The sequence below is a fragment of the Amblyomma mixtum genome, chromosome 10, assembly GCF_055824585.1.
Source record: "Amblyomma mixtum isolate Tamu chromosome 10, ASM5582458v1, whole genome shotgun sequence".
Taxonomy (NCBI): Eukaryota; Metazoa; Arthropoda; class Arachnida; order Ixodida; family Ixodidae; genus Amblyomma; species Amblyomma mixtum.
Genome location: NC_143021.1, coordinates 141,393,297 through 141,420,948, shown reverse-complemented (window position 1 = coordinate 141,420,948; position 27,652 = coordinate 141,393,297). Strand labels below are relative to the sequence as shown.

At 43.9% G+C, this 27,652-nt stretch overlaps 1 pseudogene; it reads right to left on the bottom strand.

Annotated features, from left to right (window-relative positions):
• The window catches only part of LOC149327124 (alpha-tocopherol transfer protein-like), a 563,535-nt pseudogene that overhangs the window by 276,442 nt on the left and 259,441 nt on the right, over positions 1-27,652 (bottom strand).

The window sequence follows — 27,652 nt, the reverse complement described above, 5'->3', positions numbered from 1 at the left end:
GGCGTAAGCACTACTCAACTACGTCATCTTAAGACTTCTAGAAACCTAGTCATGTGCTTAACTTTCGTTTGTCCTAGCAGAATAGATTTATACTAAATTTTCTGAAAGTAAAAAAAGTGTGAATTATTTGAACACATAACTGTACTCTAGTAATGTACAGCATGTGGTCATAGATCGTTTATTAACATGTGATTGGGTTTGATTCTGTTTTCCATCCTCTGTGGCTCCACTGTCCTTGGTTAGGGCGAGGGTGGAAGACAGAGCTGCTGGCGAAGCGCCATCAAAACATGCGCTAGGTTTAGAAAAAGCACACGCGGAAAGGAGTCACATAGGTAAAATAGAATGGGGGGGGGGGGGGGGGGTGTTATCTTATCGGTAGACACTGACCACATCAAAAGCAGCCTGTAAAGAAGTCTTCCAGAGGCTTTTATCATCGCAACGGGTAGACGCATTCGCATTTAAGCATCAATTTCTTGGTGCAATGCCACGGCTGGACGAAGAAATGAAAAAGAAAATGGAACTATCAATACCTCAAAGCAAAGCCGTGCACGTGATAGATAAATTAAGCCTCGGAAAATAACCAGTACCAGATGAATTCAGTGCAGCGTTTTATAAAGAGTTTAAGCATGAAATTGCCCCGGTGTTGTGTACAATGTTTAATGAGGCACTACGTTAGAATAAACGTAGTGCCTCCGTCTTTCGGCATTTCCCATACAGTACTCGCACCTAAAGCGGAGAAAAAATAAAAACTACGATTGGTTACCATATATCGACCGATAGCGCTCACTAATGTGGATTACAAAATATTTATGAAGGTGTTGGCGCGAAGGCTACAGACAGTGATACGGGATATTGTTGGACCCCACCATGGTCGTTCAATTTTTTGAAATATTCATAAAGCGTGCAATGTACTTGAAAGCTGCGATGACATTAATGGGCGAGTGGCCATGCTTTGGATTGGTCTCGAAAGGGGGCTTTTATTGTGCTTGTCTTCAAATTTCGTTTTCCGTTTTAGACCATATGAATGTTGGTTCAGTTATCCGTGAGGGTGTAGCCCTGGCGTATCAAAACTGCACGACACGATTGATCGTTAACAAGAGGCTGGGGGACCCCATTTGCGTGCAGCATTCTGTACGTCAGGGCTGCCCCCTCACCAATCTCTTACTTTGTGTTTATACCGAAATGCTGTGTATGAAAAGAATAGAAAACAACAGTATTAATACCTTTAGGTGACAAGCAGCTGAAGTTAAGCTGCTAGCTTATGCAGCTTGATCAGGGTAGCATACGCGAGGCTGTCGGGTGTGTACGCGAGTTCAGCCAAGTCACCGGTAGCGGGATTAATAGGTCTATGTGCCTTGGACTCTGGCATGGATGATGGCTATGGCCCGGGCCATTTAGTATTTAGGCGTTCCGCTCGATGCTTAACGCGAAAGCGAGGAGTACTGGAAAGAGCAAACTAAATCGCACTTGACAGAGCTGGGAAATGGAAAGGCACCAATCGTTGAATTTTCGCCATCACTACAATCTGCAACCTTTTTTTATTAGCAAGTTCTGCTATGTAATGCATGCTTTGCACTGCTGTCGTGTGAACATTCAGAAGCTACATAGGATTTTTGCAGTCTTCATATGGGCCTCCGAATGGGAACGTTGCAGCAGAACGAACCTGTGCCGGCGGGTAAAAGACGAAGGGGGGGGGGGGGGGGGGGGGCTGGCACTAGGGCACTTCTTTTTAAGCCAGCTGGTGACCCGTCATTTTTAGTTCTTTCACGACGTCATAGTCCCGTTCTTGTCCACCGTGTGCCAAGTGTTAGGTTCCTCTCTACACGTTTCTCCAGCGATTATTTCTACAAAAGGTAAAGGAAAAATTGTACCGTGGTCTTTGTGATATTGTTTTCCCAGAGCCCATGTACAGGGCCTTGTACAGTGGGGGCCTGGGTAGTGATGTTTTAAAAGGGTAAAGAAAATGCAGGTGCCACTACAAGAAAAGTTCTTTCTTTCAAATTCCACTCTGGGACGCTACCAGTTAAATCGTTTTTAGAGGGAAAGGATGTCTTCTTACGGTGGGGAACGAACTTCGTAGTTTGTAAACAACCCGAAGCAATAGACAACGTTTTTTTATTTGCATTTACTGGAAAGGGGTGTACTTTTGGGATGTGTTACAAAGGACAATAAAGAAAAAGGTACCACTTGAGCAGTAGGGAATTCGTTATTTAAACAGTTATAATGAGGATGAGGTACCATTTAATCTCATAATGTTCTTAGGCCTCCGCTGTATATGGCGCTCAAACCTGGCAGGTTATCATTCTGATACACATGCACTACCTGCCCGAATTCACTTTCGGGAAAGAATTAATTGGTATCTAGGCATCCAGAAAGCCGCTGCGGAGCCTCCCGAGTAGATCTCAAGACTAGAGCCGCTGTATATATTGCAGAAATTTTAATCTGACCAAGTCAGACTCGTGTTGACTGACCACGACAATATCGTATGTACATAACGTTTTGGGTGTTTTTTGTTTAGTGTTTTTGATTGAATGCTATGTGTCAAAGGAAGGCAACAAATAAAAAAAATTGGATGTTAGAGTGGTTAGTGTCCTCATCTCGCACTCCGGAGGCCCTTGTTTGATTCCCGAAATCGACCAATTTCTTACTCTGTTTTGTTTACTAATGCTTCGACGACAGCGTCTTTTCTGCGACACGGGGCCCTTAACGCCATTGCGCTAAAGTTATTCTGGGTTACGTAGCATCCCCTGAAATGACACCCCAACAAAGGAACTCAAACGCCAGTACACAAAAAAGCATATTGGCTCCTAAAGACGAAACTTCAGCCAGGTTGATTAACACTTTAGTCTTTCTGTCTTAGAAATGAGGTTCCCTGGCGCTAGTATACAGCTTCTCGGGGCAGTTTTCTAACGTCTGATTTTGTTCTCGCATTTCAGTTCTCTTACTAGCATTTCATCTGCTTCATAGGGCCTCATTTCTCGAATGCATCATGCAGTTGAGCTAATCTGGGTATTGTTGAAAAGGTTATGTCTGCTACTATGTAAATATGCGAAACTCAGCTGCCAAAATCATTACGCTGTTAGAAATTCTCGATGCCAGCACACAATCCCATTTCTTCATACTCCTCACTCTACCCACTCGTCAAAATTGCAGGAGGCTATACATGGGAAGAGAACTGGAAACCATTTGGGAGGCTGCATCTGCGCAGCATAAACGCACTGCACCAAGCACACTATTCTCTGAACAAAATATTAGTCAAGCGAGGCGGATCTTTATGGCAAATCATCATGAGCATCTTTTATATACTTAAAACTCCAGTCAGCGCTAACAGATCTCATGGGATCCCGAAGCCCTTCAGTACAGGCAGGAAATATAGCTTAAGACGATATATAAGTCTCTTTTTAATTGTCCGCTGGTGTAAGTCCAAGAAAACCATGGCATCCGACACCGCACAAAGCAGTTATTGGTAGTATCGTCTCTGTTGGTCGCACAGGCGGCGTTCGCCGACCATGGTAAAGGAGTCCCCTTGGAGCTAAGCGAGGCCCTTGCGAGCTGAGTCGGTGTGTGCTGTTAAAATAGTAGGTTTTGAAGCAGAATAAATCTTCTTGTGCTAGAAGATTACTGCAGGTAGTTGGTACTGTGGGGTTGTAAATTGGGGGAGATCAACACGTTCTCCCCGTTTAAGCGCGGCTGACCCAGTTCAAAACCGCGCGGACTCCACCCCGTGGTCGCGAGCCCTACTGAGCGCACGCCGACCACAGCGGGCCTTGCTCTACGGGAACAAAGGAACGACACACTGGCTGACACAAACAAGGCATTTATTGCTAAAACAACAATAACGCCAGCTAGCAACAAAATACACTGAGGAATCGAGGATGTCCGACTGACCAGCACGGTTACGAGCGAACGTTCGCCCACGCTAGGGCAAAGGGAAGCTCCGAGGCCCGACGGGACGGGGTGGCGGGAGTAAGTTCCAACCACGAGATGTCCGCGGCGAAGAGCGGAGCGGCGCGCGGAAACGTCCGCTTGCGTTCCCGGTCCCAAGGAGAAGAGAGAGAGCCTTCCCCCGCGCGCGAGAGGCAAAACACGCCATCCGTGGCGCTGCTGTCGCTGCGACGCGAGAGCCCTCTCCTGTTAGTTAAAAGTAACCCCACTAAAGGGAGTGCGTTGCAGGGAAGCTAACCACAGGGAACTAGTGAGTTGAGGGAAAGCGAACGCAGGGGACGAAGGCGTCCCCAGAGTACATATCTGGCTGAATTTCCTCCGCAGAAAGACTACGACAAAGAAAAGAAGGCAGCAGGACACAGATATATGTGAAATTAGTATTTGCAATATACCGGGTGTTTCACCTAAGACTTTCTGCAATTTTTAAAAATAAGCTATTTGAATTAGATGCGCGCTTTTTCTGGCATAACATTGTCAGTTGTGTAGTACATCATAATGCAGCTAAGACGTGCTAACTAGCATGCTTGTTAACCAATATTTAATAGTTAACTTTTAAACTATTACCGTTGGGCTCCTTAATTATTAAGAGGCATGTAGCCAACCGTAAGTAATGTCCATATCCGTTTTTAGAATTTCGAGAACGCGATTATCCTCGGCGCTGTGGCCCAACAAATTTTGGCTATCTCGACGAATTAGGTTCACTGGAGAGGTTGCTTTGCCTGCAAGCTTCTCAAACCGCATGCATTTTGGCGCGATGTAGGCGAAATTTGTTGGGCCACAGCGCCGAGGATATTCGCGTTCTCGAAATTCTAAAAACGGATATGGACATTACTTACGGTGGGCTACATGCCTCTCAATAATTAAGGAGCCCAACGGTAATAGTTTAAAAGTTAACTATTAAATATTGGTTAACAAGCCTGCTAGCTAGCACGTCTTAGCTGCATTATGATGTACTACACCACTGACAGTGCTATGCCAGAAAAAGGGCGCATCTAATTCAAATAGCTTATTTTAAAAAATTGCAGAAAGTCTTAGGTGGAACACCCTGTATATTAGCTGAATGTGCAGCAATGGACTGCACTCTACTTATTATTTATTTCAAAAGAAGAGCCTTTGTGCGATGGCACTCAATAGTAGGGGGTGTTAAAAAAGTGAACATGAAAAATGAAATGAAAATGAGCAGAAATGAACTAGCAAGGAAAACAATATAGAAGAAAATGAATAAGAGCCCCAACAAATGGCATACTTGAAGATGTAGTTTTCCACTCTACAAAAAATGACAAATAAAAACGAAAAAGAACAAAGTGTGCTTCTGACCTCTAACACTCGAACATATTCAGGCCTTGTGGATGAATTGCACGCCTACTTGTGCGCACTGAAGATTATTATATTTCAGCGAGAGACGTCGGTCTAAAAGAGGCGCGCAATAAGAAATTCCTTGTTTCGCCATGTGAAGCGCCATTTCAGGAGACATTATCAATGCTGGCTTGCACGCGCAGCATCGTTGGTTTTTCTCACGGATAGTAAGGAATGCGACGCAATGCCCGATCAAAAACCTAAACAAAGGGGTATGCAGATGTTAAAATACCAAGATTTAACAAAAAAAAAAGGTTTTAATACATGCCAAAAACGACCCCAGTGTAGAAGATTCCATGGCATCCTGCGACAGGTTATTTTCTTCTGGAACGATTCGCGGGAAGAACGAATTCTTTTAGCCATCAGTCCTGCAAGAAAAGTTTCCAGGCTTGTTAGAATGATACCAATGTGTTCAGTGTCAACAGGTATGTTCAATGTAGTGCTCTCAGTTAAGATTGCTTACCGTCGGAGATTAGGTGCACGTATTTCAGACTTTCGTGAGGTCTTATTGCCTGGAATGTTCCTAAGTTTCCGCCATCTAAAATAATTCCCGGTTATGTTTCCTAAATGTAGGAATGAAAGAAGAAACTAATTACTTTGCTTGGGTGTAGGGATCCTAATCGACTGCAGGAAATTTCAATATTGTCTTGGTGAATGTTTTATATGCTCTTAGCTTCGTTTCATGCGCGGACTGTCGCAAGGACATTAATAAACCTAGTTTGACTACTGCTTTCTCATGAAATAACATTATCATTCGATTTAAGACCATGCGATCATGACGTCTAGATATTGGCAGCTTTATACGGAGGATCATTGCTGACCGTCTGTGCTATAATAAGAATTGATGGCAGTTTTTTTGTTATTGTATTCTACTTTTTACGCCGCCGCGGTGGTTCAGAGGTTGTGGTGCTCGGCTGCTGACCCGAAAGATGCGGGTTCGATCCCGGGTGCGGCGCTCGAATTTCGATGGTGGCAAGAATCTAGAGGCCCGTTTACTGTGCTATGTCAGTGCACGTTAAAGAACCCCAGGATGTCGAAATTTTCGCAACCTTTCACTGCGACATCCCTCATAGCCTGAGTCGCTTCGGGACGTTAAACCCATAAACAAACCCAAGCAAAACCTATTCTATTTTCATTTTAATTTTCACTGTTTCTTGATTATATTGCTGATAGATTTATTTGTAGGAGGTTTTGAGCGTTGAAGCTTTCATTTCTTGAATGACAATGCAGACATCTGAAAAAGCTTACTATTCACTTGTATATGGTGAATGATACCCATGATGAAGAAAAGAAAAAAGAAAAGTTGCCGAAGTCCGCTTCCCACCGGAATAGCGGACCTCAAGGCAATGGTGCGCTTGAACCTAGCACTTCAACAATGGCAGCCTGATGCTGATAAACAAATAAGCCTCTGTGCAAGTAAGTAACGTACCCGTCTTCAATACGGCTTAGACTACCGATGGGACACGCGATCTAAATTGTTTCCAAAAATTCGAGGCTACCGATACAAAGAAACAGGCAATAAAGACGCTATTAGTAGCTTTTTCATCTAATTTGTTGTCACGTCGAACAAATGTTGCACGAAAACGCACTGTGAGGAAATCAATAGCACAAGAAACCTCCTTCAGGAAACCACGGCGTCGCGAATATGCCACGAAGATTGGTGGACAGTCGAAAAGCCGGCACGGAAGCTATCTCGCAGCGCGCGCCCAGACCATTCTGGAGCACTGAAGAAATGAACCCCAGAGAGCGTGTAACCTCGTGTGTTGCTCCCATCGCCACCTCTCTCGCCGGCGCGGCGCGAAAGGAATTCCTTCCGCGCGCGCCGTCAATCATTCCAGAAGTCTGAAGAAATTACTCATTGCTAAAGGAGAGCGCATAGCCTTCAGTGTGCTAAGTGATCCCCTCTCCACTTCGCTCGCGCGCAGGCGGCGGTAGGGCGGAAGGAACAGGCTCAAATCGTCTGAAAAATCAGTGGTGACCCGCGCTCGGCGCGAGCATGAGGGTGCAACTGCGCGCCTCGTACTTTATGTGCGCGCCTGCCTTGGCGCGATACAACGAATAGACGCGGCGCGCACCTTTACAGGGTGTTTCACCTAAGGCTTGACTTAAAACAATTTTTAAACCAGGCTTCTTGAGTTAGAAGAGCGCTTTTTTCGGCATAGCATTTTCAGCGGTGTAGTACATCAGAATACAGCTAATACATGCTAACTAGCAGGATGGTTAACTAATATAGAATAGCTGACTTTGTAACTACTGCCGTTAAGCTCCTTAATTACTGCGTGGCGTGTAGCCTGCCGTAAGTAATATCCATATCACTTTTCTTAATTTCAAAAATGCTGTTACCCTCGGCACTCTGGCCCAAAAAATTATGGCTGTTTCCACGAGTTACGTGCACTGGAGAGGTTGCATTTCCTGCAGGCTTCTCGAAAGCGCATGCATTTTGGCGTGAAGTAGGCAACATTTACTGGCCCACGGCGCCGAAGGAAACCATGTTTTCGAGATTAAAAACTGGTATGGATACTACTTACGGTAAGCTACACGCCTCTCACTAATTAAGATGCTTGACCGAAATAGCGGAAAACATCTTTTCAGTATTAGCTGACCAACATGCTGTTAGAAAGTCTTAGCAGTATTCTGATGTACTAAACCGGTCACAATGCTGTGCTGGGAACAAGTCTTGTAATACAAAAAGCCTATTTTTTAAATTTGTGGAAAGTCTTAAGTGAAGCACTCTCTATATTAACGAAATTGAGCGCTGCCAGTCCTGGCCGCATTTTAAGCTTCGGAGAAGCGCGCCCGCTGGACTCCCGGATACGACACCACTCGCCCAGCCACGGACCATCAAGGCAGCGTGCGCCAGCCTCGCGGGAGGGAAGGCCCCGTCATGATCCTCCGGTCGCCAGACTGTCGCAGTGCCAGACAGTGTTGTCGGTAACGCGTTACAAGTAACGACGTTACCGGTAACGCGTTACTTTTTTCAGTAACTTAGTAACGTACTCCTTACCATTTCGGAACTGTAACGGGTAACGTACTTGCGTTAACATTTTCCGGTAACGTGAGGTGTCACGTTACTAGTTACTTTTTATTTCAATTGTCCCCCTCCGCCTCTTTTTCAGAAAACAAAACGCTGAAAATGATGTTGCAAATAAACAAAGCCTACGGGTGCTCTCGACGACCCTTGTTGCGGCTCGCATGCATGCCAGAAAACACCTGCCCTTGACGACGCACTAAACTAAAAAAAAAGCACGAACACTCATTCACACACTTGTCTTCACCCCCAAACCACTCACACACAGAACTCTCCAAAGAGTGGACGCTTGCCGAGCCACCAATGGGCCATTTGCAGAAATCTGTAAGTTTCTCCGTAGGCTTGTTTTCCAGCCAAAAGGTCTCGTTCCCAGGCGACACTCTCGCATTCTTTGTGGAAGCAGTTCCCTCTTCTGAGTAAACTCAGGAATGTCGCCACTTTACTTAAAGATGGCTCCAGGAGAGCCGTCGAAAGAGTACAATGGTACAGCACAGAAACGGGTATTGCAGTCAACTGGCTGTAGCACCGAAGTAGAGAAAAAAAGGAAATGGGCCTTTGTTAAATCCTGTGCTGGCGGTAGTGAGCTGCCTCACACTAAACTTTCTAAAAATTTTCTGCTCAACAACACTGTCGCTCCAACTTTCTTCCGTCATAGTCATACCCCCCCCCCCCCCCCCCCTTTCTCCCCTAGCCAGAACAAGAAACAACGCACTCCCCACAGCACTGTGACTAAGGACGGCCCCTCCCTTCGTTTTCTGCCTAGACTCTGTAGCAAGCAGAGTGCGACCATCCGGAGTTTCCATTCGCTTGAAGAATATGAGCGTGTCATCAGGGTTCGAGATGTTTTGGTTGGAAAACAAGTCTTGCAGAGAAGACGGGTTATAGGTTACAGTTAGAGCGAAGACGTACTGATTAAAATTTATGGCCATGGAGTAACGGCAAAGTAACGTGCGATACTTTTTTTCGGTAACGGTAACGGTAACGCGTTACCTTTTTTTTTTGTAGGTAACGTAGGGCGGTAACGCGTTCTTTTTTTCTTAGCGTAACGAGTAACGTATTTAGTTACTTTTTTTTCGGTAACGCCTACAACACTGGTGCCAGATAAGCAAATTGTGTTTTCTTTCCTTGCCTCTCATCTGTATCAATGCAGTCCTTAGGTGCAACACCTTTGTTGTTTATTAGTCTCTCTTGCGTGTTATTTTGTACAAGTTACATCGAAAACATAGCGCAAAAAGGACACGGGCGACACAGAACTGGACGGCACAGAACTGGATGGACGACACAGAACCGTCCCGTTCTATGTCGTCGGTGTCCTTTTTGCGGTATGTTTTCGAAGAACTGTTACCAACTAGCCCAAACCAAGCTAAGTAGCATTATTTTGCAAATCACTTTGTATGCGCTCGCATGAGTGATTAGAGACTCCTCTGTGTCGTCTCTTTGCTGTATAAAGTTTTTTTTGTGAACCTTTTGCTCCGAACCGTTCTCTGACTTGCGATCGGCGAAAGCTGGCCACCACAGGACCACGCCCCGTCTCACTCGGTAGCTGGTTTCTCGCAGAGCTCGCCACGCTGAGTCGAGGGCACATTGCTTTAGACCAAGACCGCTGCCCCCACACGGTCATCGGGTGTCTGGGAATGCACGCTACAAGTGCACGAAGGTGACACACAAACAGATGAGACCGAGGACAACTCAGTGGCCTTTTATGCACAGCTGGCAGAGAGGGATGCCCTGCAGTGTTGAAAAAGAAAAACCGTGCGGCAAGCTGGACAATAAACATGCGAGCAAGAACACCTCATCCAGACTCTAGGCGAAGAAATACATTGTCTCCACAGATAGGCTTCCATCGACTGCGCCAAACAAATGGCGCGATTCTTGCATGCTCATTCAACAAAATAAGTGCACTTTGAGCGGGCTTAAAGATCATCGTGACTGACGCCACTGTGTATCGCCACAATGCATGCAGGCGCGATAGCTGCCGCAACAATCAATATGTCGTCCTCATTGTTCTTAACAGTTGGCCGGCCAAACCGCTTGGCGTCCGCAAGCCTTCGACCATCTCGAAAGGCACGGATAATTCTGCCCACCGACGTCTTCGACCTACCTGTCCTTGGGCATATCTGACGCCGCGGTACACCCTCCACAAAAAGCGTGGCGATTAATCTTCGGTCTTCAATCCGAACACATGGTGCCATTTTAGTATACGACCCACCTTTGTTCCCCGTTCCACGTTTTCATGCCCTTAAAAAGTATCCCTGTCCAATGACAAGTCCGAATACCTGCTGAGCCGGTGAAGGTAAAGGAATGGCGTGACAGCCGCATTCTAGTCGAAGCTCGTAAATTATGTAGACGAATTTTCATGCTGGCGCAGTGCCCTTCTCGGGAGCCTTTTTAGGTTTTCTGTTCTTTTTTTGTCTCGTTGCTATCCATTGTTCAATTACAGCAATGTGAGCAGCGAACGCTTCACCCTTGTCATGCGCCCTTTTATGTGCGAGCGTGACGTAGTGAATAAAGAAAGCGAATCATACCGCCAAACACATCATGTAATCAGCTAGTCAGCTCCGAGCTATAAAAAGATACGACTGCGAGCATGAAAGAAAGCGCACGCGCACTCCGATTTGTCGACCCCAAAAGCGCAATGTCTGACGGGGCGGCGATGCTGTTTCATCTGATTCTAGCCGCCTGTAGCATGTCCCGACTTATTTTGCCCCCTGTTGCACATTAGTCCTAGAAACAATATATTCGCTATATATGCAATTAACTTTCTGCGTTTCAAATTCGTAAGATAGTCCAGCGAAAATAGCACGGTCATAAATCTACAAGCACTTACGACTTGCCCCAAATGCCCGTCAATAGCATATCATGGATAGTCTTTAGATAAAACTATTTGCTGTCGATAAGCTCTGGTTACACCTAGAAGATTGCGAAAGCAACATCTGGGCGTAGCCATATATGGGCGCGCGACCTACATTGCCCACACAGTCGCCGTTTCGCGTGCTCTTGCACGACCATACTGCACATGCGCGAGGAGAAAGTGACATCACTACGCACAGCTGGCGTGCCGGTGACCCCAGCACGCTAGCTGTGCGCAGCTACCGCGCATGCGCAACGGGAGAGCACGGCCGCGGAACTTCTGAGTCACCCGCGCAGTGATGGCGGCGGCGAGCCAGCTGTGCCAGTGCCAGTGCAAATCAATTGCCAGTAAATCTATTTATTTATTTATTTATTTATTTCATAAATACTGCCGACTGCCCTTTGGCGGTCAAGGCAGGAGTGCACAAAGAAAAAAATAAAAAAAATTACAAAGTGGTAACAACAAAATAACAGCAACAAAGGGCGATTACAGAACGAGGACAAAATTCAATAAGACCAACGGGAAGAAAAAAAAGTACAGGCAAATCATCCGACGTCAAACAGACTAAGTGAACAGAATAAAAACAAGGAAACCGAAATACACTATGTACTAGATACGCTACTGCGATACATGAGCCGAAACAGCAGACAAGATTCTGAATATACCAGGTTGGTGATATCGCTTGGCACTCGGTTCCATTCGGAAATGGTGCGTGGAAAGAAGGAACAAGAATATGCTTTTGTTCGGCATCGTGGCATCAAGATAGTCCGTTCGTGTGTGTTACGGGTGGGGCGTGTTGTGTTGTATTGCATGTAACTCTGAAAATTCAGTTTTGTTTTATTATGTATGATATTCAACAACATTTTAAGTCGGTGCTGCTTGCGACGGGATTCAAGCGTGGGAAGCACAGATCTGTTGAGCAAATCAGATACCGAGACCTGCCGACCATAAGCGTGATAAATAAACCGGAGTGCTTTCCTCTGGGCGCCTTCAAGATTTTTTATATACGTTTTTGTGGGCGGATCCCATACAGCGTCGGCGTATTCGAGCACTGGACGCACAAGTGATGTGTATGCTGTCAGTTTAGTTTTGCTCGTGCAATGCTTCGGGCGGTGCTTCAATAATCGAAGTTTTTTGGACGCTGCTGAGACAATGGACTGGATGTGTACGCTCCAGTTCAGGTTGGATGTCACGGTTACCCCAAGATATTTCACCTGAGTCACTGAGTTGATCGGAAGGCCATTGATTTTGTATGTTCATTGGAGCGGTTGTTTCGCGTTACTGTCATTTTTCCGCATTTTGAACTGTTTATACCCATTTGCCAAGTACAACACCAGCTGGAAACTGCTGTTAAGTAGTCGGTTAGGAGTGTCTGGTCTTCGACTGATGTGATACTATGGTATATAACACAGTCGTCGGCGAAGAACCGACAGCGTATGCTTGAGTTGAAGGACAGGTCGTTCAAATAAATAAGGAAGAGAAGCGGCCCAAGGACTGAGCCCTGGGGAACTCCTGAAAGTACCGGCGCTTTTGTGGAGTGAGATTCAGATATCTGAACAAACTGATGCCGCTGTGTAAGGTAGGAATCTAACCATTGTACTACTTGCCGATTATTTAACCACCACCTTATTTTTAACAAAAGATTGCCATGCGATACCCGGTCAAACGCATTTTCGAAGTCAATGAAAATTAAATCTTCCTGTCCATTATTGTCTAGTGACATCATAATTTCATTTGTGATATGAATAAGCTGCGTCACTGTCGACAAGCCTTGCCGAAACCCGTGCTGGCTTTCAATAAAAAAACCGCTTCCCTCTAGGAATGAACTTATGTGCTTGAAAATAAAATGTTCTAATACCTTACTGGACGTACATAACAAAGAAATTGGCCTGTAATTCTTCACGCAAAGCTTGTCTCCTGATTTTTTAATGGGTATCACCTTTGCTATTTTCCAATCGTTTGAAATTTCTCCTGTCCTGAGACTTTCAGTAAAAATAATGAAAAGGTATTTAGCGCACCACTCAGCATATTTGTACAGAAAAGCGTTAGGGATATCGTCTGGTCTAGATGATTTTTTTGGGTTCAACTGCAATAGAGCCGAAACAATACCCTGCTCGTTAATAATTAGGTCTGGCAGATAGAAATAGCTAGTTCGAGATTCGGAGACTCAGTTGCTGTTATTCAGGAATACAGAACAAAAGTGCTCATTGAAGGCAGTCGCTAAGCAGAGGGAGTCGGTAACAACTGTGTTGTTAAGGAGAAGTTTGTTAACCGGGTCTTTTTTCTGTGACAGATGCCTCCAGAACTTTTGGGGGTCAGTTTTTAGAAAATTGTGCATCTTGACATTAAAAAAGTGGTACCGTGAAGATTTTATTTTTGAACGCAGTTAAGCCCGAAGAGCCGGCAAAGCACCACCAACTTTATTGCTTGACCTTGATAAACGCTTCACGCGACGTTTTAACTGTATGATCTCGCGTGTTATCCAGGGACACGCCATTTTCAGCTTCTTATGTTTAAGCGGCACGTACTTGTTGATACATTGATGAACCGTACTTTTGAATTCTAACCACAAGTCGTTCACACTTGTACGCCCATCAGTGTATTTTTTAGCAAAGGAGTCATACGTCAGTTCAAGCTGGTCTAGAACGCTTTCATCCTGAGCATTGTTAAAGTCGCGAAACACTTTTCCTGCCTGATGAACAATTACTGGTCGCAGCAATTCGCTTTTAAAGAGCACCGCTTCATGCTCTGATATTCCGGGAAAGACATCTGTCGAAAAGCCCAATTGACTAACAGGGTCCGATATAAATACTAGGTCAAGAAGAGAACTCGTATTTTCTGTAATTCGCGTAGGTTTCTGAACAACCTGCTTTAAGTTATAGTTGAAAGCAATGCTGAGCAAAGCATCCGAGTTAGCACACAAAGTTTGATCGCACAGATAATCCCAGTAGATGTTTGGCAAGTTCAAATCACCGCATACGATAACATGGCTATAGCGCTTTGTATGTTCATTTAAAAAGTCGTGCAAGTTGTCCAGTATAGAAGTATCAGCATTCGGTGGTCGATAAATAACACCTATTAAAAGACTAAGCTGAAGAAGACGGAGAACAACCCAAACCATTTCAGTGTTGGTGTGATGCGGTATCAGCGTATAGTCAATGCCTTTCTTTATCAGTATAGCGACACCGCCCGATCTTGAAGTGCGGTCGCGACTAAATTGCCACTAAATTGCCAGTGCAATTGTGCCAGTGCCAATTTACTAGGCAAACAATAGGCGTATTGGGGAGCTTTTTGAACGGTACGCTTAAAAGTGCTTATTGCCACCACAAGCACGAAAATTTAGATCAGTTTGTTTGTTTATGGGGTTTAACGTCCCAAAGCGACTAAGGCTGTGAGAGACGCCGTAGTGGAGGGCTCCGGAAATTTCGACCACCTGGGGTTCTTTAACGTGCACTGACATCGCACAGTACACGGGCCTCGAATTTCTCCTCCAAAGAAATTCAACCGCCGCGGCCGGGATCGAACCCATGTCTTTCGGGCCAGCAGCCGAGCACCATAGCCACTGAGCCACCGCGGCGGCAAAATTTAGATCAATATTATCAAATAATCAAAATGTTTACTCAGGAACTGTAATTGTGGATGGTTGTTTATTTTGCAAAAAAAATAAAGTTTTGGAATTCTGACATTTAAATTTTTCACAGCTTCTTCCACGATATAAATAAATATTTTAACAAAACATTTATTGTTATTCAGGTTTTCTAGTTTAGTAAATGGGCAGCGCGTAAATTGATAAGTCCTGAGAGCTTCAGCACAACGCTTCTGAATGTTGATGAGAGCGTTAACTAAACGAACTAAAGTTGCGTTTTCATCAAGTGAGTTTTAAACTTTCGTTGCGCAGTACCAGTTTCGAAATGTACCTGGTTCCTAGCTTCTCGCGTCGCTTATTTGATGTGATTTATAAAGCCGGTCTTGTCAAACTCCTTCATCTTCTACCTCTTCCACTTGGCAGAACCACGAAAGTAGGTCCTTGTTATCAAGTTGTCGTTCACGTGCTTTTGCACAATATCACAAAATACGGCTTGTATAGCACACTCGTTTGCTCAAAATATTCGCTTCTCACGCAGAATTCGAAGAAAAACAGGAGATCACTGTTTTGGAAATGTGTTCAGAAAGCTGCAAGCAGCTTCCAGATTCCTTGAACTCCAAAAACTAGGCTGCGTCTAGTAAAACAACTGATAGCGGTTCAACACTAGCGCACAGCGCTATTGTACCAGAAATACAACTATTTAAACGTAGAATCTTTTTCCTACAGGGTATTGTGTCTAGTTTCTAAAAGGAACAGATGCTTTAGGACATCGTTTGTTTATTTTGCTAGAAAAGAAGCTACCAAAACCAAGCCTGCCTCAAGTCACACTTCTTTAAACTGGGACTAGGTGCGGTCGGTATCATTTTGGGGATGTTTTTCCAGTGCATACAAGCACGCTATTTTCAGGGTGTTCCTAAGGAATCCGGTCATATTTAAATCGCTAAGTCCAAAATCGATTTTGCTCAACATTGCCTGCCATCCAGCCTTAAACACCTGAGATCGAACTGTTCATCTATTTTATCGAAGTGACTTCATTCCAGGTGAGATTTCAGAACCTCTTTCACACCTTTCGCACCAATTGTTCTTTTCTTGCCATGAAATTCTACTGTGTATGTTTTCTACTCCTAATTTGTAAAGATCATCAAAAGTCCTCTGGCACAAAAGTTCTGGAAATTAATTTTATATTTAGCTTTACAGCACAGCATCAAACATCCCAGCAAGATAGCTAATGCTGCCGCTCCGGAAATCAAGGTAAAGCCGACCGAATTGCTTCAAGTTAAGCAAAGCGAACGAAGCGGAATCATAGAACCCCTGCGAAACGGAACAAAATGTATAAGAAGCTTTGGTGGGTCCATTAAAGTCCTCATTAACGTCCATGACCGAGTTCGCATAAACACTCTGGCACCTTTCGTCACTTATAAATCTGTGAAAAGGTAAAACAAGATTTTTAAGTAAAGTTATTCGCCAGGTCCTCAGCGAATAACATGAAATTAGTTTGAGTTTATTGGAATGGATCTAAAAACTTCGTCAGCCGGGCAAAAAATGGTATGAGGCCTGCGACAGTTCACTCGCAAAGCTATAATGAAAATGTCACCATCGTCATCAGCCTGACTACGCCCTACGAAGGGTACTGCCTGAAAAAAAAATATACTAAGCACTGGCTGAACGCGCGCACCAAAAAAAAAAATGCCACACACTAATGTTACAATAATGGCCATAAACTCCGAACATTAGTAAGGTCCTGCCGTAGAAGTACGATAGCCGACCAATCATTCAAACTAAATAAAAGAACATCTCTTATTATTCTTATGGCTAATCAGTGCTTGGTGCTTCTCTGCGAATATTACTACCAGTAAGACGGAGTTTCATGATATCCTCCATTTCATTAGTAAAGCACTCATCCTTTTAAAAAGTAGGAGTAAAATTTCTAATCTTCAAGTACTGAGGGAGCATGCCTACCAGGGACGATGTCAATAGTAATAGCCAATGATATGTACCTGCTCATTGTGCGCGCCTCCCTAACCAAATTCGATATTTCATCCGTATATATAACTGCTGATGTTCAGCAGTGAAAGCTAGATTCCTGCACATGCGAGTTGCAATTCATCCAATTCCTGGACACTTACAATGCAACACGAACTTTTAAAAGAAATAATTATACAGAGGTGTGTCAGATATTGAAAAGTTTATTTGAATTGAGATAAGAACACCAATCAGAAATCAGATTACTGTAAGTTGCAGATCCTACACGGTTCCTTCACCACTACAAGATTACAAGATTAATGGAGTTTCATTAGACAATGTTTCATCTTATAAATATCTGGGTGTGCACATCATTAAACTTTCCTGGCTCATGCACATAGCATATGTTATTAACAATGCAAACCGTGCCTTTGATTACATACGCACAAACGTCTCTAGGGCTCCATCCCATTTGAAGTTACTTTTATATCAGACACTAATACGGCCAAAGCTAGAATATGCATCATCAATATGGGACCCCCCACAACTAACTTTAATCGATGCTAGAGAATCTGCCGCCGCGGTGGCTCAGCGGTTACGGTGCTCGGCTGCTGACCCGAAAGACGCGGGTTCGATCCCGGCCGCGGCGGCTAGAATTTCTTTGGAGGAGAAATTCTAGAGGCCCGTGTACTGTGCGATGTCAGTGCACGTTAAAGAACCCCAGGTGGTCGAAATTTCCGGAGCCCTCCACTACGGCGTCTCTCATAGCCTCAGTCGCTTTGGGACGTTAAACCCAATAAACCAAACCAAACTTAGAGAATCTGTTTAGAATCGGTCTCCTCGCTTCATCCTTTTCAATCATTCTCGCACGGCTAGTGTTTCTTTAATAATGAAAACTAAACTTGGTCTGACTAATCTCGAAGTTCGCAGAAATATTTCACGCCTGAGCCTTTTCAACAGTATTTTCTTTCATAACGATACACTACAAAAAGAATTTTTTTCTTCTATACCATTATACGTGTCATCACATAGATCATCTGCATAAAGTTTCCATCCCGACTTGTAAAACGAATGTGCTTTCTAATTCTTTCATACCGAAGACTAGCACTGAGTGGAACCACCTTCCACCCCATATTACCTGCATTGAAGACGCGTCACCTTTCAAGCAACTTATCACCAAGCACATAATCAAACAAGCATCTGCATCGGGGTTTGAGCCTTTTGCCTGTACTTTTTACTACGCATTTTGTTTTCTTTTTCACCCAACCCCTCTATAACATGAGGAAAACACAGCGCACTCCTAAGACACGGACAAAGAAAGGCAAGACGATGCAGCGCTGACTTCAACTGATTATTTTATTGTGGAGCAACATATATATACATTCGAAAAGTCGGCGGGAAGACATGAGTAACATCTGCTGTGTTTGCACGCGACCGAAAGACAACAAACTGCAATTGAAAATAACATGAGGGCAAGGGTGACCCTTGGAGGCAACAAAAAATGAAAACTAGACAAGATAAAGAGACAAGTTGAGGGGCGATTAAACGGACATGAAAATAGCAAAAGTAGTTGTTCTTTATAAAGGTGGTTCGAAAAACGATCTTGGTAATTATAGACCAGTGTCTATATTGCCTATTTTTTCTAAGGGCTTGGAAAAAACAATACATTTACGACTTTCCAATTTTCTTGAAAAATACAACGTGATAACTCCAAGACAGTTTGGATTTAGACCTAAGTCCTCTACTGAAATGGCTCTTCTGAAGCAAAAAGAAATAATCTTAAATAATATTGAATGTAAACAAATAACCCTTGGAATATACATAGACTTCTCCAAAGCCTTCGATAGGATTCATCACGAAACTCTTCTTCTTAAACTTTCTGCATACGGTGTCCGGAACAAAGCACTATCTCTTATCACCAGCTATTTAACTGACCGATATCAGTACGTTTCTATAGATAATCATCGCTCTACTTACAATAAAATAAAGCATGGTGTACCTCAAGGTAGTATCCTTGGTCCCTTATTATTTAATGTATATATTAATGATTTAGTACAGATTGACTCCGAAACAGAATACGTAATTTACGCTGACGACACTACTTTATTTCTGTCCGGCACCAACGCGAATGATATAGTAGAAAAGGCTAATAGCGTGTTGGGCAAACTTAACTCATGGTCTGAAACAAATTCCCTACTAATAAACACACGGAAAACAAAGGCGATATCTTTTAGAGCTAAAAATGCCAAATGGGCTGTACATACAGATTTAGTATTGGGTGGTAATATAATAGAAATAACTAATGTTGTAAAAACACTTGGCGTTCACTTCAATGAATTTATGTTATGGGACTACCACATCGAGCAAATGGAGAGTAAGCTAGCTCGCGTTGTCGGCATACTCAGAAGGTTAAAGTGCATGATACCTACTAGGACAAAACTTGTTATTTACCATGCCCTCTTTGACTCTCATGTTAAATATTGTCATTTGGTTTGGGGTACAACGACGCAAACTAATATTCACAAGGTTTTGACATTACAAAAAAATGCAGTCAGAGCAATTGCGGGTGCCACATACTTAGCACATACGAGTGCTCTATTTGCAAAATACCGCATTATGGATGCAAGGGTTATTCATCAGTACCGTGTAATTCAGCAGTACAAATCTCAGGTACATAGTGACACCACATTTTTTGCTGACCTTGCGAATCTACGGGAAAATACCGCTGTTCACAACACAAGACACTACGAATATTGGTATGTACCTTGTCCACGCACAAATTACGGTTTTCAAACTCTCAGGTATGTGTTGCGATCTTTCCTTAATAGAAATGCTTTCACTAATCAATCCATTCTTTCCGTTTCATATAACGCTGTCAGAAATATGTTCTTACAAAACAATGAATCATATGCAACTGTAAAATAAACTAAGTATCCATGTGCTGTGATTAAACTATCATTTGCGTGTGTGTAACAGTACCGAGACTATTCTGGTGATCTGTTATGAAGATATTGTACATATTTGTTATTTCATGCATTCTCTTGTTATTGTTTTACTGCTGCCTGTCATCGCCGTGCCAAGCCGCTACGGGAGATGGGAGCTTTGTCAAGCCGCGTGCGCGGCTTTTTTTCCTTTCTCCTCAGCCATTGTACATGACTGAAATAAATGCACTGAACTGAACTGAACTGGATAACGCTTAAAAGGATTACGCAGGCAGGCAGTACAAGAGACAAAAAACACTAGGAGATGACAAGTGAACAAAACGCACTAAAAGGCCAACAAGACCATTAAAAAATTTTTAAAACCGATAAAAGAACCAAAAGGGACGTTAAAAGCAGAAGACAGAAAACAACCTTGTACAAACGGTAAAAAAGGCTAAAAAACGAATTCCGGAATCCTACACATTAAAATTGCTCTATGCCTGGCTCAAATAATCTAACTCACGTTTCGTTAGCACTATCGACGGTGTGCTAACACAATCTTCACCTAGCTTTAGAATGCAAATAATCTAACTCACGTTTCGTTAGCACTATCGAGGGTGTGCTAACACAATCTTCACCTAGCTTTAGAATGTGGGCGGCTTCTATAATTTCGCGTGTGGATTGATGCGCGTTTCTCGCGATGACCGAGCAGTCATGAAGGAAAGGCTCGCAGGAACCGGAGGGACACTTTTATTTATTTATTTATTCAAATACCCTAAAGGCCCTCTGCAAGAGGGTATTACATAGTGGGGGCACACGAAACACACTAATAAGAATATGCGAGAAACAAAATAGTAAGAATAAACAATTTCAGCAAACATAGCACGAAAACCACAAAATACGCAAACACCAATATTAGAAGTGGATTAAAGTTCTAATAAAGATAAGATAAAAGTGTGAAAATTGAAACACCGGGGGTTCAAGGATAACACAAAAAGAAAAAAACTACAATACGATATCGAACAAGATGCACAGGTATTAAATTAGTCCAGCTAACCACAAAAACGCACAGAGACGTCAAATTCTGATATGAGTCCACAGCATTTGATGAAATTGATCGGTGTTAACTTCAGTGGCAATATCTGATGGTAGGTTATTCCAGTCAGCTATGGTTTTGGGGATGAATTATTGTGCGTAATGCGCCGAGTGGCATGCTGGGCGTTTGACTTTGCAGGGATGATCACGGCGAGGAAAAATGACAGGGGGTGACTGAAAGAAGTCGTCGCGCAAACGATCATGATGATAAAGTTTGTGAAAGAGAAATAAGCGGGCGTGTTTCCTTTGTAGTGATAGCGGATGCAGTTCGGCACGAATTTTTAAACATGAAACACTGGAGTACGGAGAATAATCTGAAAAAATGAAGCGAGCAGCACGGCTTTGCAGGGATTCAATGTTACGTATAATGTAGTCTTGGCTCGGGTCCCAGATGGCACATGCATATTCAATTTTAGGCCTGATTAACGTGATGTACGCGAGTTTCTTTAGATGTGAAGGCGCTTGCTTTAGTCTGTGTTTCATGATTCCGAAAGTACGGTTAGCAGATGCAAGAGTAACGTTGATGTGATGATGCCATGTTAGATCCGATTGCAAGTTGACTCCTAAGTATTTGTACGTGGTAGTAAGTTCGACAACGTTGTTACCTATAAAGTATGAAGTTGGAATACGGGAAGAGGAGTGTGTAAATGACATGCACTTAGTTTTAGTATGATTTAGGGTCATTTGCCAGTCTGAACACCATCTGTTTATTGCGTTGAGGTCTGACTGCAATGCTCGATGGTCAGTGTCAGTAGAAATGGTACGGTAAATTACGCAATCATCGGCGAACAGTCTTACTCTGGACGACATGCAGTTAGGCAAGTCATTAATATAGATTAGAAAAAGCAAAGGGCCAAGCACGCTCCCTTGCGGAACGCCGGACGTGACCGGAATAAAAGGGGAGTTGTGATGATTAATATTTGTGAATTGAGTTCGAAATGACAAGAAATCTTTTATCCATGCAATGACTTGTGCGTCAATGTTAAAATGTTTTAGTTTCAGCAGTAGCCTGTGGTGAGGAACGCGGTCAAATGCTTTAGAAAAATCTAAGAATATCGCGTCGACTTGGTTGCCAGCGTCAATACATGAAAGCAAGTCATTAGTAAACCCTGCAAGTTGCCCATCGCATGAATATCCCTTGCGAAAGCCGTACTATTTTGTTTTTTACTATTTAAACAGTGAACACCCAGGTTTTTCTTCACGGTGTTAGAAACATTATTTGAGTGCTCCATCAGAACATTATTCGTTCCTTGCGAGGTTGGTGTAGTTTACAAGAGAGCCTTGAGCTGCGGCAAGGCCTACGTGGGGCAAACTGGATGTTGCCTCAATGAGCGTCTTATGGAGCACTCAAATAATGTTTCTAACACCGTCAAGAAAAACCTGGGTGTTCACTGTTTAAAGTGTCCCTCCGGTTCCTACGAGCCTTTGCTTCATGACTGCTCGGTCATCGCAAGAAACGCGCATCAACCCACACGCGAAATTATAAACGCCGCCCACATTCTAAAGCTAGGTGAAGATTGAGTTAGCACACCCTCGATAGCGCTAACGAAACGCGAGTTAGATTATTTGAGCCAGGCATAGAGCAATTTTAATGTGTAGGATTCCGAAATTCGTCTTTTAGCCTTTTTTATCGTTTGTACAAGGTTGTTTTCTGTCTTCTGCTTTTAACGTCCCTTTTGGTTCTTTTATCGGTTTTAAAAATTTTTTAATGGTCTTTTTGGCCTTTTAGTGCATTTCGTTTACTTGTCATGTCCTAGTGTTTTTTGTCTCTTGTACTGCCTGCTTGCGTCATCCTTTTAAGCGTCATCCTTTTAAGCGTGATCCGTTTAATCGCCCCTCCACTTGTCTCTTTATCTTGTCTAGTTTTCATTTTTTGTTGCCTCCAAGGGTCACTCTTGCCCTCATGTTATTTTCAATTGCAGTTTGTTATCTTTCGGTCGCGTGCAAACACAGCAGATGTTACTCATGTCTTCTCGCCCACTTTTCGAACGTATATATATGTTGCTCCACAATAAAATAATCAGTTGAAGTCAGCGCTGTATCGTCTTGCCTTTCTTTGTCCGTGTCTTAGGAGTGCGCTGTGTTTTTCCTGAAGATGAACTACCAACTTGCCCGCTCTTCCACCCTTGCCCTCTATAACGCCCTGCGGGCCCTGATGGTCTTTTAACAAATAAATGGATATGTGACTGCGCTTGAGTTGCAGCTTCCTTTTTAAGTCCACGTTTATTTAGCCGCGGGGTCTTTCACCGCATATCTTTGATGCAAGAAGGAGGAACAGTACCGAGGGAGGGGTTAACATTCCTCCGCGCGAGTTGAATGTACCATGACTCAAGTAAAAGCCTCCTGTGTGGACGAGGGTCGATGTCCAGAACAATGGTTTGCTCAAACTCAGTCTTGTGGTCACATGCCTTGCGGTGCTCGGCTAACTCTCTTCGATCCCTGTTCAATGTTCCACATCCGATTTCTTGTTTTTCATTGTCTCGGAGAAATTCTTCGTTTCGCCACATTAAGATGCTGAGAACTTCGAACCGGGTATCATGTTTACAACGCCTTGGGCTTTCAATTTCGGGCGTCGATCTTTTGTGTGGTGGTACAGCGTCCGACGGTGGAAATCGGTTTGCGTGTCGTTGATTTCCTTTCCCTGAACAAGAGCTAATGCTTCAGTGACGGCTTTTACATAAGGAATGCAAACGCGTTATTGCCGATGGCACGTGCTTGGGCGAGGGGTGGAATAATTTTTGTTTTTACTGAGTGTTTTTTCATTCTGGATAGTAGGCTGAATGAAATAGGCAGAGTATTTGTTTTTTCACAGGTCAGAGACAATTTCGAAGTTTCACTTCTTTTTTCTTCTGGGGCGGAACAGGTGCTGTTCGCTCTTTTCAATGAAGTTCTTACGACAGATGTGGCAAATGGTATGGTTGGAGCCATCAGAGGCACTGTCTCTTGTGGTTTGGCTTTCTTTACACTGAGAACCGTAAGCCTTTCTTGTGTCTTGTGAGCAGAACGACGAGAAATAGAAGGCTGCCCTGGCGTTCGCCTTGACGTAAACTGAATGGCTGGTTCCATGGAATTTTGGTCAAACGCCTCGTTTTACTGTTGTGCGGAGTGGTTTGCGTACATTGTGAAAACAATCATTCTGTTGTTTCGTCTACTGCGTCGTCGGCCCGTGCAGTCAGCAGACCACCCGCTCTTCCCTAGATATCACTAGCGTTATCCGGATGTTCACCACTAGTTCATCACGGCGTGCGCTACACAGCGGTTGTAGAAGTATTGTGCGTGTGTTCTCTGTCTTTTGCGGGAAGTGCATGCATGTGTGCGCCTGTGTCACTCGGACTCCAGTTCATATGCTTTGTTTAAGTTAGTTCCCGCACATAAGACGACGGCGATAGCTGGTTGCTGCTTGTAATGCGTTTCTTTCAAGTCTCCAGCGATCAAGATGATTATAAAATAACTGCCAAGAGACATGCCATAGGCGAAGAGAGATTTTATAAAGCAATTAGACGCGTAAGCATTTTTATTAGTTGAGGGCATTTCGTTACAGCATCATATCCATCTGATGTGAGAACCATTTGGAGCGTCTAGCTATATGTCTGGTTCTTGGACGGGCCAAGCTGAATTGTATTCGTTCCTAATAAGGTCTCGTCTACAGTTTTGGTCGGGCTCTGTTAATATTATTCCTTTCTTGTGGGAGCTTTTATTTGTTTTTTGCTCGTGGTCATGATCGTCAAGCGCCAAGGAGTCGACAAGTGCTGGTACTTCAGAACAGTGAATATATTGCAATTATGCATTCATTTTTTTTTGGATTTCGTTTGCCATCCTTCATGTATGGTATAAAGAGCATGACTCTGAGGCCATTTGCCACATGTGTTTATTGTGTCGATGTCTGGGATAATGTATCGTTGAAAAAAAAATACTTTATGAAATAAAAATGCTCATGTGCATTGAATTTGAATGATGCCTTCGGCTACATTGAGGAAAAATTATTCCAAGCGTTCATTACGCAGAGGAAATTGACTGCGGTTCTTATTGTGCACCACTAGTAAAATGCGCATCTATGCTGTGACATTGCTAGCTGGTAGAGCACCAAATCGCAATAACTCTTGGGAGAGCTGCATTGGTGGACACTTTAAACATGAAACGCAGCATTGAAATAATGTGCACTACCATGAAACTAATTCTGCAGGCTGCTCATACTCCTCAACTTCTTGAACTAATCTCAAAAGCTATGGTCACGCTTTTCACGCATCAAACCAGTGCTTGGATGTCAGTAATTCTCTGTTGCTGTGCTACTATGAGCGCTGTCGCCCCTCGCTATTTCTGTAGCCTTAATGAGCGGCTCTTGGAGTGGTGAATCAGAACTCATTGCTGGCGTCGGTGACATATCAACATATACTATGAGCATAAATTTGGCATTGCGGTTCAAAAACAAAAACTTGTTAGTAAGTTTGTTGGTCCCGAGTGCTGTATCAGAAGTCATTAATGTCACGGTCAGCAGCCCGAATACTTGCTATGGAGCTAAATATCGTAGTCAAGACTAAAACTCAACACTCATCATTTTTTTTTCTCTCACTGCTGTCCACGGTTGTCCTACAGAACTTTAAAGAAAGCTGACTTTGTTTAAAAGCAATGCCTTAAAGCGAATGAAAGCAGAAGAGTTGCTTCGGAAGCAAAATTAACCATACATCATGATCGAAGTTAGGCAGTAAACAAGGACCGAAAGAGGATAAACGGCGCAGCCAAACTAGGTATTTTCCTAACAATTTGTTCACTGGTACAATGTGAGATGTTCATATCTGAAAAAATAGAGATTCTGTGCTAGGACGCTCTTCAACGTGTATGACAAATTTGGTTCCCTCTTTCTTTCTGCTGTATTTTGACAGGAGTTCTGTCTTTGTACACAGTGTGAGTGAACTGAAGCTTCACCTGCGAGTGAATTGCATGTGGCCGTGTTCCTTGTTTTTTTCACTGCGCACCTCCTACTTTCTGCATGCTTTATGAAATGCTTTGAACTTGCGTTTTCCATGAATGCCCGTTCGGATTCTTCGGTCAGTTGAAAATTCTCTGTTGAGCTACACTACTGATCGCAACCACGTCCGTCATGGGGACCAGATATGGCTATCATACATCATTTGAAGGTATTGCTGAGACATTAGAGATTCTTAACTGTCCACTATTTAGATAAGTGCGGCGGTTGCTATGGTACATAATATGTTAAAGGGACACTGAGGAGAAATTGAAGTTGGTTTGTATCAATAAGTTAGCATCTTCTGATTACAAAAACGCCAAACTCGCAAGTACAAGCGTGATAACGTCATAGGACAAGACAGCGTTGCTAAAACCAGTGGTTCTATCACCACTGGGACACAAGAAGTCACGAATCACTAAGGCTAACAAAGGAAGGTTTCGCGGTTGAATACTGAAGTAAGTTTTGTTTTGAAAACAATAGTGCGCTTTTATCACACGAGGAAGGCCGACAAAAGAAAACCCGAATGTTGTAAGCAAAGAAAATCAATACTTAGCGGCGCCACAGGCGGCCAGATGAGTTTCGGTATATCATGGCGCTTCGCGTCTGTGCGCTCTGCATGCCCGCGTGGTTTCGTTTCTGACGTGCCTCAATTTACAAGCGCGGAACAGCAGAGGAACTCCAAGTGCGGCTCCAAATGCTAGTTAACTTTTGAAGGAGCCTGTTAAGGTTCGCCAGATGATCGCCACGCTCGATGACAAAGTACGATGTCAATATTTTCGTTGATCGTAGAAGGCAGTTTTCAGTGTAAAGATCACCGTGAGTCTTCGTGCGCTCGCCAGGCAGAACGTTCCCGGTTGTGCCAGTCAACTTCCAACTACTTGACGCTCTTTGGGGCTGAGGTCGCTGAAGTGCAGGCCGGAGTTATTAAACACTTTTAGCATACCGTGTACCGTGCTCCCGTTACCGGTGCCTAGGTTCCGGGAGCCCGCACGCAACCAATGAGCACGCGCAAATGTCCTTGACGTCGCCAGATGGCGCCTCGTACCCGGCAGCTAGGCGCAAGCCTGGAGCATCGGGACCAATCAGCGCCTGCTCACCGGCGGTAGGCAGGCTCCCGGTGCTCGGCTAGCAGTAACACGTTACACGATATGCTAAAGGTGTCCATTTGCGAGAACTTCGTTGACGACTTCGAGAACGGGATCCATCGCAACGCTGGCAAAACGGTAGTGCAAATGTAAATGAAGCGACGGTAAGGACGGCCGCGATAGCCGATAGATGCCTTAAACGTGCGCCCGGCGGTAGTTTCCATTTCGGCTGCTGCTAGGCCGCACCGGTAGCAGCGAGAAATCACGGAGTCTGCGTTGCGTCATATTTCACGCCATATGTGATGTCACTTAGTCGTATGTCGTCGTAAGAGAGTCTCAAGTTTGAGTCAGAGCGGTGGGGAAAACTTTTTCAACTTCGAATCCAAATTTCCGATAAATAAATTCATCTTTCCCTGCCGGTCAAGTGGCAACAAAGCCATGAATTGCCGAACTATGGGATTTTGCTATAAAAAGTATTATTAGAGCTGTCCTCACTTTATCTTTAACACTGTTACGTTCTTCTGAGCCAGCATGGTACCACAGACATTATTGTTTCGTGCACGAAATGTGTAACCAGTGGGCGCATTCGTTTTCCAGTACGGGACTGTCCGGGACTACTTGCGGACTCCAGTCCGGTGTACGATTTTCTCAGGCAGCCCGGAAGCTCCGCCCACCAGTCAGAAAGCGGCCCGCATCGCCATAGCAACGCGTTAATTTTTCGGCTCTGCCAGTCCGCGGTCTACTTGGGGCTGCGGGGAAGGCAGCAGACGACAGCTTCCCGGAAAGTGAAGCGCCAGTCTGGCAGCCATATTGGGTTAGTCTCTGTGTGTATTCTGAGTATTTTCCCTGTTCTTGCA